The sequence below is a fragment of the Mycteria americana genome, chromosome 3 (genome assembly GCF_035582795.1).
Source record: "Mycteria americana isolate JAX WOST 10 ecotype Jacksonville Zoo and Gardens chromosome 3, USCA_MyAme_1.0, whole genome shotgun sequence".
Lineage (NCBI taxonomy): Eukaryota > Metazoa > Chordata > Aves > Ciconiiformes > Ciconiidae > Mycteria > Mycteria americana.
This window is the reverse complement of record NC_134367.1, coordinates 35,700,957-35,716,765: the sequence shown is the minus strand read 5'-3', so window position 1 is coordinate 35,716,765 and position 15,809 is coordinate 35,700,957. Positions and strand designations below refer to the sequence as shown.

General features: G+C 37.3%; 1 long non-coding RNA gene across 2 annotated transcripts in view; it reads right to left on the bottom strand.

The window, feature by feature from the left end:
* LOC142407668 (uncharacterized) overlaps nucleotides 1–15,809 on the bottom strand; it is a 500,339-nt gene that overhangs the window by 293,441 nt on the left and 191,089 nt on the right. The window lies entirely within an intron of this gene.

Here is a 15,809-nt window from a genome sequence, read left to right as displayed (position 1 = left end):
AGGTTTTTTTCAGTCTCGCTGTGGTGGCATCTGAAGGATCAAATCCAGTATCCAGATCAAAAATCCCTATTCCCTAGTCTGGCTGAGTTGCATAAAGAAGGCAAAAGAAGGCAGCTTGCAATTCAGGATAATATTGAGAGATTATATGAGAGTGTGCTCAGCCAACATGCACTTGGCTTGGAGTAAATAAACCATGTTAATTCCCTTAGAGTACTGAAGGGACTTCTGAAACTGTTGACAATTGTTTTCAAGCAATTATAAACAAAGGAGGTGTAAATCCAGTTGTTGTGTGATGAGACAAATATTTTAACGGGTCTCTAAGCATCAATGTAGAGTGTCTAATGAATACTACCACAGGCTACAACTGAAGCTTCACAAAGCTAAGCTTTCAATTATTATGCAAATATAAAGTGTTTCAAAGAGCTGTGTATGTTCTCTAAGTACCTAAACCCAGACTAAGTTCATGTGGCTGAGCAGAACAAAAGGTCTTTACTTTGGCCTGACAGGCTAATGGAGTGAAACTTCAGTGATCTTCACTAAGACATGTATAGATTAAAAGCTTACTACTGTTCTCCTGCTGAAGCCCAGCCAGGAACAACAGAGGAAGGCACAGTGCTGATGTCATGGTCTGGAGCAGTTGGGACCACATTTATCAAACCAGACATGCTATGGAGGTTAAATAACAGGTTGCAAGTATTGAGGGCTTTAAATATAAAAAGCCTCATACTGTTTTGATAGCTTTAAAGAACCACTTAACCTGGCAGTGAACGTAGAGAAAATCCTCTATGCTGACTACACTTGCATCTATGTCACTGTTTTTCAGCAGCATAAAAAAAGTATGTGAATTCATGCACTGGGAATGCATGGAGACAACAGACTTCTAGCCATACCTCTGCTAGTACCAGAGGTAGTAAGTTTGTTTGAAAACAAGCATTTGTTCTAAGCATGAGACATAGAGAGCATTTGATATTAACCTGGACTGGTTTAAATGGCTTTTCATATGCATTGCTTAAAAGATTGTCAGTGCAAGTGAGCTATTCTTAAACCCCAAATGCACCAAAAGATAACTGGCGTACACAGATAAACATCAACACATGGGTGGAAAGAAAGCAGATAGCCAATTTTTATTTTGAAGTCTTATCCACTTAAGAAATTGTTTATAGCTTATGCATAATATTGTTTTCATTTGGTACAGATTTTTATTTTCATTTTCTAAAAATCTGCCTTTGATTATCTCTCTATATGAAGCAAGTGTTTTGTCCTTCTCACTGAAAACAACAAAGCAAAAGTGTAGGGTTTTCTTTGCCTGCATTGTTGCGTGTGCTTGTGCAGTCACCTGTAATCCAGTTATATACCTTCAAAGTAATGTCAACCAATTTATCCTACAGATTACTTCTAGGCAAATTAAGTAACTGCATCATATCAGTTAAAATATCCCTTCTCATTACTTCAGGTAAAAAAAGATACACTAATTTTAAAATCGTCATGGCTATTTCTAAGAAGTTGTTTAGTGCATCCATAAACATGTCCTAAAAAATTCAATTTTGTTTGTTTTGGGGGCTCAGCTATGAAATATTAATGGTCTAAGCTGAAAGACATTCTGGACATTATGTAGACCATCATGAAAAGCATCCTGTTGCAATTTAGATTTTCTTCAACAAGCAGTAGCAAAACAAGTAGATTTTAAACTGATCTGTTCCATTATTAATTTCATCAAAAACATCAGCCGTAGAAAGATGTGAATTTTCTACTGTATGGCAGAATCTACAAAGTATTAAAAAATTAAACTAAATTACAAAATTTATTTCCACAGTTCTGGATTGCAAAATGCTAAAAAGTCTTTTCTCATGATTCCTAGGAGACACATAACAGTGTTAGAATTTCATTTTGTTGAAGATAACAGTTCAGTAGGATACTTTTTCTTCCTATTTGAATCTGCTCCATATACTTCATTTACTGTGAAGCAGTGAAGCTGTTTTATTAAATGTACACATTAAACAGAAAGTCTGTGTGGAAGTTACATTCACCGAATAATTATAAATATTGTTTCCCAGCAGGTGTTTACACTTGGAGTCGTACCTGCCGAACAGTGGTTTTTAAACTTTCTGTTCCTGGGACAACTTCATAAAATACAATTTCATCTGGATTACAGCTGTGATTTTCTGAAAAAAAAAAAATAAATCAAAAAACAAACAAACAAAAAACCCCAAACATTTTTTCTTTGGAAAAAATAAAGTTACTTACTTGTACTCATTCCTCTTTGATATATGTTCTCAAAATGTACACTCCCACTAGCAATATTTAAGCCCTGCAGCCGGATGATTTCCTGCCATAATGATACTTAGTGGAGTATGAATAAAGCTGGTGCCCCTCTCGTGCATTCGAAAAGCCTGGAGGATGTTTGCACCTCCAAACTCCTCTCAGACACAGAATTTCTCTGTCTTCTCTAGGGACTTTGAAGAAGAAGAGGTATGAGAGGGAGGGTACTATAGGTGGGCAGGCAGGGTATAGGGAGTGATAGTCACGGGGCCACAACGCATATGGAGATAGGTGATGGGCTGGGCACACCGCCCCAGAGGAGCACAGAGGCAAGCACTGCTTCAGCGACCATGCTCGCAGCACCGCCTGGAGGCTCAGGGGGGCTGAAATCAAACATTTTGATTTCAGTCAACAATCAGAAAGAACACAGTTGTATTCAGAAATGCCAAAACCTATTCTTAATAGTAAACCAGTAGCTTTGAAATCCAAATTTCTATTCTGGTGATATTTCAGGTTTTGAGCCTGCTTTAACACTAGAACCACATAGTCAATACTAGAACTTTCTCCTGGATAGGTATTAGTTACCATTTCTCCTTACAGACTATTTAAAATTCTTTGCTTCCATGTTACCAATGCCCCTTGCTAGGTGCTCTTCAAATAGCATGACAAGTCCTACCGTAAAACTAGGTACCCAGAGAAGAGCCAAGTAGCTGTGCAAGGGCTTTGGTTCAGGTGCAAATAAAGGAGTAATTTAAGATAATTCTGTGCTTTCAGGAACACCTTGGTGATCAGAGGGTAGAAGATGGAACTGTTGTGCCAGGTGAGGCAGATCCTCCTGCATGAGCCCAGTGGCAAGCAAATTCTGGCAGCGGGAAAGTGGCTACTCCTTAAGGACTCTTGCACTTCAAGAAAAATCTCATCTGAGGACTATTCTAGGTAATTGTTTGTTCTGACTTTAGCTTCTTAATTTCAGGTTGACAATCAGTGCATTGCCTATGCTTAACACTTTATTGTACTGGTGATTTATGCTGCAGGAAGCTGTGTTTCCAATCCTGTGTTACTCGAGCCATTCTGGTGGTAAGCAAGACTCCTTTATTTCCATTGCATTCCCTAGGAGCTGAGAGCCTTAGCTTCCACAGGGATAAGTGCAATTACTTTGAACTTCCAGATGTCAGGAAAAAAGAAATTGGTTAAAAGGTGCAGGTGTTCATTTTGCACTGGAATAAATATATATATGCATCAGTTTTCTTTAGGAGTTATTTGCTTATAGCTCACCTACCAAACTCTGACAATTTTCCCCTTAATGCTACTGAGATAAGCATATAACATATGCAGCTTTATTTAAATGGTGCTCTAAAATACCATTGCTTGGGAATTATCTCCTTTCTCTTGCCTAGGAGGTGAGTGCAGCTTTTGTTGCTAAAATTTCAGTGTGGCTAGAAATCTTAATGAAACACGATTTAGAATAATCAAAATAAACTTCTCCTAAATAAACGGTGTGTATTCAGAGTTATTGACACTTACGTACTCATCCAGATATTGCCCTCTTTATTCTGAATAGACAATACCACTATCAGTAACAGCATCCCAGACCTCCAATATAAAGTATAGGCAAAGCTTTAGGGACATTTTGTTGTGGAAATGGAGGACGATCTCATCTTTCTATATAAGTAGCAGGTGGGACAATGCTTAAGTCTGGTTCTTTTAGAAAGTACAGGCATAATGTGTCCAGCAGTTATATGCTGTTAATGAAATACAGTTTTTATTTCCCTTCTCTTGTCACTTTAGATTCTGAAAAGTATCTTTGAGTAGTATTGCAATTTGTCATTCACATGGAAGGAAGACTGGCTAGAATGAGGAGTAAGAATTAGATACATATTTCAATTATATTACTTTCCTGTATTGTAACATTGACATTTGTCCTCAGAATATTTGAGCTAAACTCATTATTTAAGCTCATTATACATCCTCATAATCTTTTCCCCCTAAAACTGGTAAAACTGAAGAAGACTGAATCTTTAACAACATAAAGAAGTTCCCTAAAATGGCAACATTACTCTATTAAGAAACTTTAAAGCTTGCCTAAGTGAGCATAACAAGCACATTCTTAAAGCCACATTTATGGAACAAGTGCTGCATAATGGACAACCACACTGATCATCCTGTGTGAGATCACTTTTATTAGTGACATTATAATGCTCTGAGATAACTGACTCTAACAGTTTAATCTTACAAATCAGACATATTCTGGCTACTGTGATGGAAATCTTCAACCACTCTCCAAAACAGCTTAGAACCGCCAGAATAAATAGCAATTGTGAAATATTGTTCCTTAAACTTAATTAGGAGGCAGATTCTTGTGGGAGCCTTTTAGAATTCGAATACACAATTTACAGAAAGAATAAAGTAATTTTTCAGCTTCTGACATCACAGAATGATGGTGCCGCTGTATCTCTTAAAAATAATTGGAAATGTAGTGTCAATTGATAGGAGAGAGACTGCTTTTTTTTTTCCTCCAAAAAAAATAACTCTTCAGGACATAGGGAGTGTTTCTGAAGAGCTCTCAATTTCTTTTACCTTTGAAGTGTCCCAAATTGTAAAAAACTAATTTTAAAAAATTCAGTGTACTCAAGGGCATTCTATAATACCATCATTCTGTGGTTTCTAAGTAGCATCAGACATTGGGAGAGATGGATTTTTTGGAGCATCACAAGGAAATATAAGAGGGGGCAGTCGCTCCACTGTGCAGCCCACAAATCAACCCCATGGGTGCTTCCAGCCTTAGCCCACGTCTATCAGGAGGCCAAGTACGTGGTTTTTTTCAGAAGCATAGCATAAGTGTTTCCAGAGAAATTCAAGCAAGCGTGAAGTTTCCTAGCCAAGTTGTGTTGCTGATCTCTGAATTTACAATTCTGAGAAAGTATTCTACTTAAATGGGAAAACAAACAGATTCCCCCAGTCATAGCCCCTTCTTCCATGTGCACAGACATCTGGCATGGGAAGTTTTTACAAGCTAAGAGGGAGAACGTGGGACCCTAATACTAACACTTGCCCTCTCTTCTCTGTCTGAAGGACTCTCTCAAGAATCCTTTTGCCCATTATTTGGTAAAAATCATTAAAACCAGTCAGTTTGTTTTGGCTGAGTTTGAGACTGATTCAATCCATTTTGAACTATTTTTTAGTCATTTCATTATCCAAACTTGTATGCATCTTCTGGGTTTAGGAAATGTTGGCATGAGTGCAGTGTTCTCGGTTTCAAAAGTATTAAAACGTCTTTCCCTTTCACCAGGGTTTTATTTCTCTCATTGCACCATAAAAAAAAGAAGCAAGAGCTCCTCATTCTGCTGCCAAATTCTATTCTCATAATAATAACAAGAAGTAAACTGAAACAAACAATACAAAATAGGTCATTTTTATTCTACCTAGCATATGTTCATATAATTAAAAAAGGGCTACAAGACAACTGACTTTTCTCTACAAAATCTGTCAAAGTGCCAAAAGTTAATTCCTATTTCAAGATCTTCATAAAGGCATATCAAATCAGAAGGTTGATTATAGGTGATGGTAAACACAGCAGAAATATTAAAGACAATAATGAAAGTTTGAGTACTTAAAATTATTTGATCTTTTATTTTGTTGGAACATCATCTGTTTATAAATGGTGGGACATCTTTGACAGGATAGGAAAAATGATCAGTATTACAATGAAAGACTAATGAGAAATGTGCTTAAATTAGTTTCTATGAATCTGAGAATTAAATTAACTAAGAATAAAACATACCTATGTCATTAAGAGATTTTCAAAAATCTGTGGCATATTACAAGCAATGACAACACCATATTTACTGGGCTACAAGGCTACAGACTTTTGGTATAGATTTGTGGATTTTTGGATTCCTCATAGTCTATACCATTCAGATAGATCAATTGATCTATCTACCTATCTTCTGAAATTTCATTCCTACACAAGAGTTCTTCATCCTTTATTGTTTTGTGAAGTGCTTCTCTATCTCTTCTCATTTCTAATACAGCTCTATTCTGTATTTTCCCTTTTCTGCTATAACCATACTACTTGACAAAACTGAATTCAGAATTAAAGGGGAGATTACATCATGTATTTATATGATGACTCTAAGTTTCTTCATGCTCAGTCAGTATCCAGAAGCAGATTGCAGAATCTTTCTTTCTTTCAATACAAGGATTTTTTGCATTATTAATTTTTCTTTCATGAAGATAGGTAGTAATTCGCTAAACAGATGACTCTTGATATTCAGATGTTAGGTTGAATTATCTATTTAAGACTGACCTAGTGGGTACAAAGTAGTGTTTCTAACTGGGTGAACATGAGTCACCTTGGCAATAATATGCTCATTTTAAGTTCTGTTTCCATCAGGAATGGTAGAAAAGTTATTTCTCATTAAATTTTAAAGCTTGAAGAGAATGAACATTTGGAGAGTTTTCAGAAAGTATAATATCAAAGAGTGTGGGCATTGCTAGAACAAATTTATCTTAGTGTTTCAGAAAATATTCAGTCAGAATTCAATCAGACATTTATGCTAATGGCTTTCTCTATATCTTTCTGAATATTGTCCAATCTAGCTATTGAGCAATCTCAAGCTATTGAGCAATTTATTCAAAATTACTGTTTCAAATAGACCTGATACCACATAGTCATACTTTCCATAAAAATGGCTGTCCATCCTGATTGATACCATTACCAACAGCAATAGATATGTAGCAAAGGGTAGAAGATCATATTCCAAAAATATGCTAAATTGTAACCACCTGTGATTCACCAGATCTATAATTAATAGTCCTTAAACTGTCCTTTTGGGTTTAGATGGCCTCCAGCTTGCCTTTGATGGATTTATTCTGTGTATGAATCAATGTGCTTGCATTTTGAAGCAACATAAATTGTTGACATCCACATTGTTTTGAGGAAAAAAATTCCATCATTTTGATCCTTGCTGTTGTCCGTTTTGCACCTTGACAACTGATAATCTGATTTGATGGCTCTTAGTTCCCATATTATGAAAAACAAGGAAAAACTGTTTTCTGTTCATGCTTTCTGTGCCCTCTGAGATTTTTGCAGACCTCTCTCATATCCTTGCCCCAGCTGCCTCTTTTCCTGGCTGGAGAGACCTACTTTATTGAACCACTCCTTTCATGGCAGCTTTCCAGACCCTTTGTCACCCTCGTCTCCTTTCTCTGAATCCTTTTCAGTTCTGCCTCAGCATTTTTGAGATGTGGAGAAGAGAACAGTACCCTGTAGTCAAGACAGGGATGTACTGTGGACTCAAAGTCACATAATGAAACTGTTTTTTTTCACTGTAGCTCCTGCTACTTGGGCTGCTTCCATGGCCGCTACTGAACTATTCCTAGAAATAAGAATTATAACTCCAAGATCTTTTTCCTGAACAGCAATCTCTAACTCAGAGCCCATCACCAAATATGCATGTGTGTGTGTGTGTGTAGGCAGCTAGTTTAGTTATTTATGGTATATTTAGTTCTTTTTTCTCTGTATATTGCTATGCATTCATTATCACTGATTTTCATAAGTCATTTTACTCCCATCATCACATACCACATACACTAATTTTGAGTAAATGGAGATTTTAAAGGAATTTGTTTTTATTTTAAAATAGTTCACACTGAATTGGTTATCTTCTTACTTTATCCAGCAGTAAGTGATTTTTTACCATGCAGGATGAGAATAGCTTTTAATAATTTTTTCTTTTTTTTGCAGAGCGGTTTTGTCTTGAGGAATAAAAATGCCAAGATTGTGACTTAACCTAGAATACACTCGACATTTACCAGGAAAAATCTTTATAAAAGAAAAAAATTATCTACAACTGCTTTTTTAATTTGAAAGTCAAGAAATTGTTAATACTGTTTAAACACATTCTTCAAACACAGCCTTTCGCATTTAGTCTAGTAAATCTGTGTTATCTTTCTGCACTGTCTTTTCTTTCTGCTTTAAGTCACCACATACCTATCACAATAATTGAATTGTTGCTGGATTCAGATTATATGTGATTTTTCTGTCTGCTTAACCATTGTGGACTCAAAGCTTTGCTTTCCAGTTTTTACAATATTCCTGTGTGATTTCAGGCAGGTCACTTTTCTCTTGGTTCCTCTTCTGTTTATTGGAGTTAATAAGTCAATGAAGGTAAATTGAGAGACAAGATATGCTCATGTGCTAATGGGAATGGGAGCCATGTATGTCATGAAAGGCAGAGCGAAAGTTATAGAAGATATTCTTTAATATTGTAGTCTCAGCTTCATCAGTTAACTTCCAAAGTTCATTTATATCTACCTGAGTAACTGTCCTGAAAATGACAGCTTATACCATGACAGTGAGGATGATAGTGTTATTTACTTCACAAGGTGATGAACATTTGCAGTGGCTAATATATGTTCAGGTATATAAATCTTCAGATAGTGAACTTAATGTTGATTTTTGTCTTGAGTTTTTTTCTTAATTGTGTTTCCATGTCAATTACTTATTTCTAGAAACTGTAATCAAATTATTTAAATGCTAGCTCACTGATCTGATCTTTGATCAAGGCAGCAGAAATAGCGATATGTGCAATTACTTCTAGACCTTTTGATAGGAGTTTGATTACTCAGCTGTGTGCTTAGCACAAAGAAGGAAAGGGCATACATATTATTGACATCACAAAATAATTCAAAGGAAACCCTACATGTTCTTGTTAAAAATATGTAGAGAATTTCCATACTAATAAAATGCCTTTAGGGACATCACAAAGTTCGGGGAAAAAAAGTTCATTCATGATGGATTTCTAGGAAAATTATTACTGTGACAAAGTGTTTACCACATTGCAAGGTAAATTTACAACTACAGCTGTATATCACAACATATTATTTATACTAAAAGATAGAAACTGTTCACTGAAGTGGACCAACAGGGAAGTCCATCTGTGGCACAGCTGGGATGAGGGGCCCTGTGTGCCGAGCAAGGGCAGTGTAGGCTGCAGTAAGCTAGGAGCAAGACCCTCATGTTTTGCTTCTGGTACTCATCCTGATTGAAGGTCATGAAACAGGAGTGTCCCAGACCAGCCCTGCCATGAACTGGGAGAGATAGTTTCTTGTAGGAGGACAAACTGGGGATCATTACAGCGCTGAAAATGTCATGTGCTTAGGTTAGAAAATTTGCATGTTCCTCTGGATCAGCTAAGGTCTTCAGTAGGAGTGCTGAAACAGCTGAAACAAGGGAGATTTATGAGGTCCAAGCTGCTACCCAGAGACACATTTGGAATTATTCCAAGGTGTTGCTCTCCAGTAACGTGTGGGTGTTTTGTAGGTAGTTTGGAAAGCAGGAGTCTAGCTGGAGGTCTGGCAAATTTTATTAATCTCAGCAGTTTTGTAAAGCTCATTACTGGAGTGACCTTTATGAAACGGGTGCCTTTCAACCATTCCTAATTTGGCCTTGAATGTTCACTTCGGTGTTACCCATTTAATCTCACGCATTTTACCTTTCTGTAATCTTTCAGACAGACTTCATTTGAAGTGCAGCTAGCGAGCTGCTTTGGAAGTCAGACGTGGCAAAAATGGGTTACAAGCAGCTGTAATTAATGTTTCCGTTTAAAATCATCTTGTTAAAAGTAACTTGGATCTGTTTTTCAAAGAAACCAATGGCTATTTTCTCCTGGCCATGTTCCAGAAGAATACATTTGATGCTCAAAGAACCTTTACTAAATGGTAGAGAAAGTCCAAAATTCTGTTTGGAATGGAAACCTTAGGGAAATCACCCTGAACAGGGATGTTACTGCTGTTGCTACTGCATGTAACCCTAGTGTGCATTTTGTTATAATTTGAAATGGGGAGAATGAATACAGATGCAGAGGAAAGATTTAAGGACAGTTTCAAGATAATCTCTGGACAAAAAAAAAAAAAAATTTAGGCAAAGGAGTTAAACCACAAAAAAAAAGAATTCTGGAGTATTTTTGTCAAGTTTTACAGATTGTTTATGGCAAAGATGGACTGGATGCAGAAAGGAAGTGAAAGAAGAGTCTGGCATGTGTCATACATGAAGTGAATAGTGCAATGGCACATACTGAATGGATTATTATCCTTAACACATTGTAGTGTATTTTTGGATATACAGTGAAAAACTGGCACATACTGAAAACAAAAGTTTTTTCTTCAGTATTTTATATAAAATATTTTCTGTTGGTACGTAGAAAAATCTAGAGATTTGTCAATCAACCAAACTGAGAGATTTGGTAATCTAGGTAACAAAATGAACTAGCAGAAGAAACTTCTCTGGTATATGAGAGATACAACACATATTATGCATCTTAATTCCCAAATGCTAGAAATAATATTTGACACAGAATAACATAAAAGCTTCTAACTCTGTGGTTGAAACAGTATAGCTCAGATAATCTCATGGGCTTCTCTTTCTGTAATTAGCACACAACAGCATAGATGTGTAGGTAGATTCTGAGCAATTACAACATGAGAACATGCATCTTCTTTGTGTGGTGAATTTGTACTAATAAAAGAACAAAGCATCAAAATAAATATATTACCAACCCAAAAACTTTTAAGATTTCTTTCATCTTTGATTCTTTTAGGTAACACACATTAACTGGAATTCTAATAATGAAAAAATGTCATCAAGATTGTCTGAAAGAACTCAGCACTCTACAGCCTTGAAAAGATACATTCTTATTTTGGGTAGACTATGGATTATTTTTTTTTTTAATTCCATGAAATTTAGATAAGAACAAGTAAATTCACTGCATGAGAGAACAATTTGAGTTGTAGGATCAGAAAATAATTTAGGTTGGACAGGACCTCTGCAGGTCACCTTATCCAGCCCTGTTCAATAAAGGGCTCAATTCAAAGTTAGATCAAGTTATTCAGGTCCTTAATACCTTCTGTCATTAGATACACATAGGAAAGGAATTGTGGAAAAAGCAAAGAGCAACAAAACACTTTCAGGCCATTTCCTTTTTTTATGTTCTGCTTGTTTTAAATGGAGGTTTCAGACAAGTTCACACCTCGTATAGCTGCAAAGCTCCATGATATCAGACTCAGTAGTTGAAAGAGGACCATTACCATCACCTAATCTGACCATATATGTAACACAAGCGGTAGGTCTTTCCTGACTTATTATTTATTCAGACCTACTACCCTGTGGTTACTTGTAAAAAGAAAAAAAAAAAGTGTTATGAAGTATTAGAACTAGTTAGGTGTGTTAAGGTACAATGGGAACTTTATCCTGGAAAACTTTCTCTGACGCTGCTCCATCCTACTTCAGGTTATATTCAGTGAGGATTATCTGAGGAAATTATTTTAAAGGAAATTCTTTTAAAGCACTGTAGGTTATATGAAATATAGACTATTTAAGTGTCTCACAGAGCTTTAAGGTTGACCCTACACACTTTTTCTTCATAATGATCAATGGAAAATAACCAAAATTAATTTAAAGCCCTACTACTCTCTAACCCATAACTTTTGAAACAGAGAAAACTCAGCTCTTCTGGGCAAGCAAGAAGGTTAGAAAACCAGTCTCCCCTCTGTGTACTCCACTGTTCAGGACCAGCCCTTCACCCCAGACTTGTCCTCAGCCCAGCAACTTTCAGCACCTTCCTGAGTTGTGTCAGTGTTCATGTTGTCCCACCTGAGCCGCGAGATGACTTTTTCCAAGCACCTCCAAAGGCTGGCTGTTGGCCTGCATCCTGCCCATGACCCAGGAGCCTCCCAGCCCTGACACACGTTGCCACCGCCCTGGTTGCTGAGCCCATGGCTTCTCTCTGCATGCGAACGCTGGGCTGCTCTCCAGGAAGGTGCAACCTCCCATCCCACCAGATGTTTCTTCCTGATGCAGAACATGACAGACAGGATAAGCCCACCTTCTACCTTGCTCAGCAACACATCTTTAGTAAAGCAGAACATATGATACACATACAATAAACTGAGCACAAATGAAACCTTTATACTGTCTGTCACAATGTCCGAAAACATGGAAACTCTGACATGAGCTAGAACATGTCTTTTAGAAAGAAGATTGGACTGGTAGTGGAATTGGCTTTGGCAATAATGTTTCAATCCAAAATTACTTTTTCACCCCCCGAAACAGTGTGGGAGTATTTGAAGCCAACATTTGGGTTCAGGCTGTACCTGGGGGAGGGGTGGGGAGAGAGAAGAAATCACTTATTCTTCAGTATAGTGCCTGGCAGTTCTGTCAATAAGCAATGAATGAGAAAAATATTTGCTGCTACAAAGAATTAATCAATTGCTGATTAACTCTTATTCAATCTAAATTTTAATCAGGTGCCTGTAGTTCACGGTTTTACCAGGTACCTCTAGTTCACAGCGGGCAAAGCTATTTACAAGACTATGCCTTCATTAGAAAGTGACAAATCAAGTAGAAAAGTTTTAAACCAAGGTTTTAAATTGTGTTTACATATGCTGTTTCCCAGTCATTCTGCAAGAATGAAAGGATTTTGAGGAAAATGTAATTAAGTAGAGAAACAATTGTATGGTAAGTCTAAGTGAAAGCAAATTCTCTGACCTATAAAACCTTTCAACTTTCATAAAATTTCATTTTCTGTAGTAGGACGAAACCTGGTGCATAGACATGTAACCAAAAGTTCTCCAGTTGTGACAGGTTGAGAGCTTACCCCTTCTTAGTTGACTGCAAGGTCATTTCAGGGCTGCCTTGTTCACTTCTCTTAGGTGTGAAGTGAAATATATGAGTCTATCTCATCTTCACTGTCATTTAAACTACTGCATTTTAACTTACAGCTGGGATGCTCCAATACCACATTCTTGCACGGGGATATCTCACTAAGGTGAAATAATTGAATTGTGTGTGATGAAACATCTGTACTCTAGGATTATTTTTTGCTATAAAAAAGGAGGAACAAGCTGCTGACAGGTGGTGCTCTTCAGCTGGTGCACTTCTCTGCCGTGTGGGACAGCTAAGATCAAGCCTCGACATCAGTGCTTACTTAATCATGGTTGGAAACTGAAACAGCTCCAAAAGACAGAAACAAGGCAGCTGCTTTATAAAAGCCAATCATTAGAGCAGGCAAGTATGAACTACAAGATGCCCAAGTCCCAGTCTCTCAGCTAAATAAAGTACAAGGATTTCAACCCATCTCTCAGATGCCAGGAGACTGCTTACCAATTTGGGCATAGCATCTCACCTTCCACCTCTTCCCCTTTTTCATAAATTCTTGTCCAAATAGGGCATAGAGCAAAGGTATTGCCGGACTTGCACTTTGCAAATGGCTTGTGAAACCTGCTGAAATGTAGCCTGAATTTAAGCATCAGAACAGCATGTGAAAATAGAAGGAGAAGTTGCACAATATTGGAGATTTGTTTGGAAAGAAAAAAATCACTTGGAAAGTAGAAACAAGCCGTTCCTAACAAACATCAAAATCTCAGAGTTTATCAATAACTCTAATCATGATTCTCTAAATAATTTCTAAATAAAATGATTCCAGTATTAAATGCTTTAGTAAGTGTCTTACTAAAAATCTAATTATGTCATATCATCAGCGAAAGTCAAAGTAAAAAAATTGGTGAAGATATTTTTGAGTGAAAATGACAAACCATTGAGGTGAACTCCCAAGGGGGATGATGGAATAACCCTCTTGGTTCTTCAGCTCAAGACTGAATGTAATTCTGAATACACGTTAGCCAAACACAGGGAATGCACAAAAAGGAAAAAAAAAAAAAAAAGCAAGGGGTTTTACACGTAAGCTTTTGGGTGAAATGTAAAGTCTCTTCACAAACAGGAGGACGGCCTGGATTTTCCAGTGATCCCTTTTGACCTAAATGCTGTGAAAGAGAAACAAAACAAAAACAAACTATGAATCAGATCACTTCTAAGTAATGGTCCGTCAAATGGAATGTTTTCTTAATCTGACTATTTCTGTAATGCTGTCAAATCAGCCGGTCATATTTTCCTGGTACAGTTTGTCCTTTATTGACTTTTTACCCTTCTGGAAGTTTTAAATATTAAATTATACCTACATTTGCATTAATTGAAGTATTTTCCTGAGTCAAAACATGTGATTGACTGGACTTTATTTGTCATGCTGGTCATCTTCTGTTTTTCAGTTTGATTTGCTTCTCTTCAGCCAGCAGGGTTGTTCCAAGAATTTGTAAGTGTTATTATCAGTCATTTGAAAAGGTTATTACTTCACTGTGTAACTACTTAATTTACATACAATCTGGTCTGACTGGTTGTGATATATCTAACTGTCTGGGTATTGCCTTTCTCATTCTTTGACAAATGCCCCACCTCCCAAAAAAGTTTTTCCAGGGAAGCAAGAATAAAAAGAAGGTAAGACTCTGACAACTGACAACTGCAAACATGTGCTGAAAACTATCGCAGAGAAATATGTATTCCCTTTTTGTGCCTCTTCCCTCCATGGTCTGCAGTTTATGTAACACAGTGTCAGATGGACTGTGGTCTGCAGAGAGGATTGAACAGCTTCAGGCAAGCCAAAGAGGAGTTCTTATTTCTGAAAAAAAAAAAAAAAAAAAAAAAAGAAAAGCACAACAACAACAGAATCATTTTCTTTAAAAAAGTTTTTTAACAAGTTTTCTTAAGACACTTCAGTTTTATGACAGTTAGACTTTTAGATGAAGAAAAACACCAAGTAATTCCACTTCATGGAAACTGTATTTTTGTTGGGAAAAAAAAATTGGACTTTTCATAGCCAGCTCAAGCCTTCTCAGCAGCATAAACAAAATTGAACTTCATCGGTTCAAGACGGAGGGGCAAATCTTTAGCCACAAGAAGGGAAATTGCAGAGAAAGGGACCAGCTGGAGTTGGATAGATCTGGTGAACTGGGCTTATCACTCCTGAGAAGATGGGAAGGAAATCCTCATGCGACGGCTTTTCCTGGGAGCTCCTTCCCCTTCATGCCTGGCCATAGTTTCTCCCCTATGTCCCCATCCACCACTTCCAGCAGCAGCGGCTGCCACCAGCCAGCCCTTCCACAGCCTTTTGTCTCACCTGGCTTTTCCCTTGCACCCAGGACCTGTGCCTGGGCACTGTGGTATGCAGCCCCTCTGGTGCCTGTGGATCAAGTACTCCCTACACCACACAAGGAGAGAATTAGCCACCTTAGAGCAAACAACCCACAGGTGGGGTCATGATCTTCCTAAGCTCAGTAGCATAAGCAGAGCCATCCCCTAGCCATGGGGTCTGGCCACTGCCCTGCCATGGGGTGGATGGAGACTCAGAGCTGACTCTTTGACAGGAGGCACAGCTGTGTGAGTATGAGCTATGTGATTTGCAAACTCACCCAAAATGTAGGACACCTCGGTTAAACTGCCTTCTTTGCCAGAAAGGAAAAAAAAATAAATTAATATGGATTAAATTAAATAATAGGGATAAAATTAATTTGAATTAAAGGGATTAAATTTTACCTCTTCTTTAAATGTGAAAATAAAAGGCCACAGGAAAATATCACATCACAATTTCCTTGTAATTGCCTACTCACAGTAAAACTTAAATCGTACACTCGTCTGAAGGTGACTGCATATCATCATCATG